This window comes from Saccopteryx leptura, chromosome 13 (genome assembly GCF_036850995.1).
Source record: "Saccopteryx leptura isolate mSacLep1 chromosome 13, mSacLep1_pri_phased_curated, whole genome shotgun sequence".
NCBI classification, from domain to species: domain Eukaryota; kingdom Metazoa; phylum Chordata; class Mammalia; order Chiroptera; family Emballonuridae; genus Saccopteryx; species Saccopteryx leptura.
The window spans coordinates 34,183,060-34,188,424 of record NC_089515.1 but is presented as its reverse complement, the minus strand read 5'-3'; the positions used below and the strand labels follow the sequence as shown (position 1 = coordinate 34,188,424).

General features: G+C 46.4%; 1 non-coding gene across 1 annotated transcript; it reads left to right on the top strand.

Annotated features, from left to right (window-relative positions):
• The first annotated feature begins 4,277 nt into the window (after positions 1–4,277).
• Positions 4,278–4,384, top strand: LOC136385096 (U6 spliceosomal RNA). The gene has a single exon (XR_010747709.1). It is a non-coding gene; the product is annotated as a U6 spliceosomal RNA (small nuclear RNA).
• The last annotated feature ends 981 nt before the right edge of the window (positions 4,385–5,365 follow it).

Below are 5,365 nucleotides of genomic sequence, written 5' to 3'. Positions count from 1 at the left end.
TGTCAATAACCTGAGTGATCCTGAAAGAGGATCCCGAGCTCCAGAGCAGCACACATCCCAGCTCACCTTGAATCAACCTTCTGAGAAACTGAGCAGAGAGCCTAGGATGCTGTTGTGGAGGCAAAAATAATAATAACAACAACAACAATAATAATACATGTCACCACCTTCTAAGTTCTTCTGATTGGGCTGACAATCAAATGAACAGAGATGAGTAAGAGGAGAAAAACCAAGTTTTTAATACATGTGCACGAGGAATTCACACAGGCATGAAAATTCCAAAGACAGCAAGGCAGTATTAGGAATATAAGACATTTCGAACAAAGGATAATAGAGAGGGAACTGAGTATTAAATTTCAGAAGCGAGAATGGATGATTTGTAGGTAGTTGAGGTAGAGGGGAACACACATTGTTAGCAACTTCACGCTAGGCAACTCGGAAACAATGGGACGCAAAGGGCAGCCTGATGCTCTCTCTTTACCCTACTTTACACTAGGGCTACATCCTAAGAGTCCCTCCTGAACAGATTTCTCTGTCTGAATCTCTGGGCTGCAAAGGGGGGAAGGTCAAGAGCTCCCTTCAAGCCTTATTTCTTTTTTTTTAATTTTTAAAAAAAATTTTTTTTTTTTTGTATTTTTTTCTGAAGCTGGAAACGGGGAGAGACAGTCAGACAGACTCCCGCATGCGCCCGACGGGGATCCACCCGGCACGCCCACCAGGGGCGATGCTCTGCCCACCAGGGGGCGATGCTCTGCCCCTCCGGGGGTCGCCCCGCCGAGACCAGAGCCACTCTAGCGCCTGGGGCAGAGGCCAAGGAGCCATCCCCAGCGCTCGGGCCATCTTTGCTCCAATGGAGCCTCGGCTGCGGGAGGGGAAGAGAGAGACAGAGAGGAAGGGGGGGGGGGTGGAGAAGCAAATGGGCGCTTCTCCTGTGTGCCCTGGCCGGGAATCGAACCCGGGTCCCCCTGCATGCCAGGCCGACGCTCCACCGCGGAGCCAACCGGCCAGGGCCAAGTCTTATTTCTTAATAAGCAGCTTAAAATGAATATCCCAAAAAGGTAGCTTTAGGGTGGCACCACGTTGGTCCCGTCGCTGTGTCTGGACTTACAGAACTGTGAAATAATACACGGGAGCTGTTTCCAGCTACTAAGTTTTTGGTAGTTCGTTATGCGGCTCTAGACGACTAATGCAATCACAAATCTTTATGGCCTACTGTAGAACCGGGCTTGGGGCTGGGGACGGAGTGGGAGACAGTAAACACATAGTTCGGTCCCCCAGCGAGCTTGTTTTCTGATAAGAGTGCCCACAGTACTTGGTCTGTATGGAGCGCAGATGAAGTAGATGTGAGTCAGATTGTCCTGGGTTCAAATTCTGGCTCTGCCTTTTGCCCCAGTTCAATTTTTCTCATCTGTCAAACAAGGGAAAAAGTAATACTACAAAATATTCTAGCCTGACCAGACGGTGGTGCAGTAGATAGAGCGTCGGACTGGGATGCGGAAGACCCAGGTTCGAGACCCCGAGGTCGCCAGCTTGAGCACGGGCTCATCTGGTTTGAGCAAAAGCTCACCAGCTTGAGCCCAAGGTCGCTGGCTCGAGCAAGGGGTTACTCGGTCTGCTGAAGGCCCGCGATCAAAGCACATATGAGAAAGCAATCAATGAACAACTAAGGTGTCGCAACGCGCAACGAAAAACTAATGATTGATGCTTCTCATCTCTCTGTTCCTGTCTGTCTATCCCTCTCTCTGACTCTCTCTCTGTCTCTGTAAAAAAAAAAAAAAAAATCTACAAAGATTGGGGGCGGGGATTAAATGGAATTATGTCAGCTAAGTGCTTAGTTTGTGCCTGGTATCTAATGGGAGCACAATAAATGTTAGCTGGTATTCGGGGACATAAGGGATTAGAGTGGGTGGGATCTCCTGGTCCTTATCCCACCCTCAGCATTAGCAGATGAAGGAAACGGGGCTTGGTGTGTCCTGCTGGTGCTTATAAGAATGCCAGGAGGTCCTGGCCAGTTGGCTCAGCGGAAGAGCATTGGGCAGTGGATGACCCAGGTTGATTCCCCATCAGGACACACAGGAGAAGCGACCATCTTCTTCTCCATCCGCCCCCCCCCCCCCCCCCCCCCCGGTCCTCTTCTCTGTCTCACTCTCTCTCTTATTCACTCTTTAGCAATGGTTCAGTTAGTTCCAGCAAGTTGGCCCCGGGCACTGAGGATGGCTCTGCGGCCTCTGTCTCAAGTGCTAAAATATTGGCTCAGTTGCTGAGCAATGGAGCAACGCCCCAGATGGGCAGAGCATCGCCTCCTAGTGGGTTTTCTGAGTGGATCCGAGTGGGGGTGCATGCGGGAGTCTGTCTCTTTGCTTCCCTTCCTCTCACTTAAAAAAAAAGAAAGAATGCCAGGGCCAGGAGGAGCTTCTGTGAGTCTGGAGAGCCTAGTCTGAGGTCTCTCCCTGTTCCAAGCTGCTGCCAGCTGTACTCAGAAGAGGAGAGATGGTGGGGGTCGGGAGCAAATGTCCCTCAAATGGGCCATTGACATGCTGATTATTTCGAACTGAAATCAACTAAAGCTCAACAAACTCAGAAAGAGTTTCTTTTTACTTCCTTGTTTTTAAAGAAGAGATTCAGAAGGAAAGAAAAAAAAAAATACTGCTTTAGTAAGGGAGTCTTGACTTAATCACCTTAAGAATGTACATCCTAGCATTAGCCAGGAAGACTCCAAGCATTACGCTAGAATCCTCCTCCCTCCCGCAACTTGCGTCCCATCGTTCTGAGTCGTCCAACAAGAATGTGCCTGCCCTGCGTGCTCCAACTCCTCCCTCAACCACCTGTAAATGGCCCGTTCTCACTTGAGAAATCTAATACCCACGCTCACTCACTCTTCTTCTTTTTCCCAGTATGTCTTACAGACCCAATGTTGCCACACTGTCTGGAACTTTTATGCTTACATGAATTCCCCCTGTGCACACATATTAAATTTTTGTTTTTCTCCTTTCAGTCCTGCTGTATGTTGTTTGAATGATTCAACCAGCCAGAAGAACTAAAAGGGGCCGGGGGACTGTTTCCCAGGTCCTGACAGGACTCAGAGGCCTTCCACACACTGTCTTCTCTCTTAGTCATTGACAGCAACTGCTCAGTGACAATGCTTGAGACAAGGCGTTTATGAGAAATGTACAACGACTGGGCTGATTCAGTCAGTCAGAAGTTGGTCTTAGGCCTGACCTGTGGTGGCGCAGTGGGATAAAGCGTCGACCTGGAACACTGAGGTCGCCGGTTCGAAACCTTGGGCTTGCCTGGTCAAGGCACATATGGGAGTTGATGCTTCCTGCTCCTCCCCCTTCTCTCTCTCTGTCTCTCTCTCTCTCTCATTCCTCTCTCTCTAAAAAAATCAATAAATAAAATATTAAAAAAAAAAAGAAAAAAAGAAAAAAAGAAGTTGGTCTTGAGCCCTCTGCCTCAGGCTGCTTCTTGCCCAATGTCTGGTTTTGGTTCCTCTGCTTTGAGGGGGATGGAATGTCCCCTGGCAAAGATTGGCCGACTCTGAGCCCCTAATTAATCTAAATTTCATTATTCATGTGGCAGAACTTGAGCTGCATCTAATCACTTGGATGAGGAATGCTTTGTAGTCTGGTGTGGATGAGGATGTAGAAAGTATAAATTTGGTCCATTATTTTTGGAGTACTATCTTGGCAACATGTATCCAAAGCCTTAACATTATACAAATGCTTTGGACCCAAGGATCTGAATTTTAGTTTTTGAGCAAATATTTAATTATAAAAATGCTCATTGGAGAATGACTCGTAGAAATCATGGAAAACAGCCTAATGTCCACCGATAGGGGATGGAGGAAATCACGGTGCTTCTGAACAATGGAGTATTTTAGTCACTATAATAACTAAAAATGACCCTGAAGGTTGGAAACTCAGAAAGATATTTACAGAGTACAGTATTTAGTTTCAAAGCAGCAATAGGCTGGTTCTGGGATCGGGTCTCCTGGGCTAGAATGCCAGACCCACCATTTCATTGCTGGACGATGTTGGATGAGCTGCTTAATTTCCATAAGCCTCAATTACTCTCTAAATGGGGATAACAATTACATCGTGACTCAGAGTAACTGTGAAAATGACATAAGATGATCCACATGAAGTGCTTAGCATAGCCTAGTACCACACAAGCATATCTAGGGGTCACTCTCTGGACCCCCAGAATAGTAAGCACTCGCTCAATAAACATTATTATGATTATGATACCACTTGTGCATTTTAAAACATATGGAAGGAGTGCTTGCTTTGGCAGCACATATACTAAAATTGGAATGATACAGAGAAGATTAGCATGGCCCCTGCTCAAGGATGACATGCAAATTCGTGAAGCGTTCCGTATTTTACAGTTGGAAACAAACAAACAAACAAACAAACAAACAAACAAACGTATGGAAGGGGACAAAAGTCTTGCCACCCTGAAGCTGCTTTTGGGATATTGATTTTAAACTGTTTACTACGAAACAAAAGACTTGGAAAGAACCTTTGACACGTTCCCTTCCTGCCTTAAGAGATTCCGATGAGAAAGCCTACTCCAGGAAGGGACTCTGGGGACATTGCTTTAACTTAATTTGAAGTAAGAAGCCTGACCTGTGGTGGCGCAGTGGATAAAGCGTTGACCTGGAAATGCTGAGGTCGCCGGTTCAAAACCCTGGGCTTGCCTGGTCAAGGCACATATGGGAGCTGATGCTTCCAGCTCCTCCCCACCTTCTCTCTCTGTCTCTCTCTCCTCTCTCTCTCCCTCTCTTGTCTCTCTCTCTCTCCCTTTCTCTTTCCTCTCTAAAATGAATAAATAAAATAATAAAAAAAAATAATTTGAAGTAAGAATGGTAACGAGGAGGGCTTCAGGCAGGGGTCTGTTAGCCAGACACCCGTGTCCCATTGTCTCTGAGTGGCGTAGCAGCAATCTGCCTGCCCGGTGTGTTCTGCCCTTCAGCAACCACCTGTCAATCATCCACTCTCACTTCTGAACTCCGAGACCCTATTCCTCCTCCCTGCTTTGCTCTTTGTCCAAGATGTCGTATCCATCCAATGTTGCCTCACTGTCGTTGGAGTTGCCATGCTAATGTACATTGCCAATACACATGTATTAAAACTTGATTTTCTCCTGTTAATTTGATTATTAGCCCAACCAGAAGAACTTGGAAGATGGGAAGAAAAGTATTCTTTTTTTTTTTTTTTTTTTGCCCCCACAATATGTATTAGAAAGGCAAGGGAGAAATGAACGCAAGATGAAAATGGTTATCTCTGGATGATAGGATCATACATGGTTTAATTTTCTTCTGTTTCCTTATTTTCAGAATGCTCTACAATACAGAGGAGCTAGT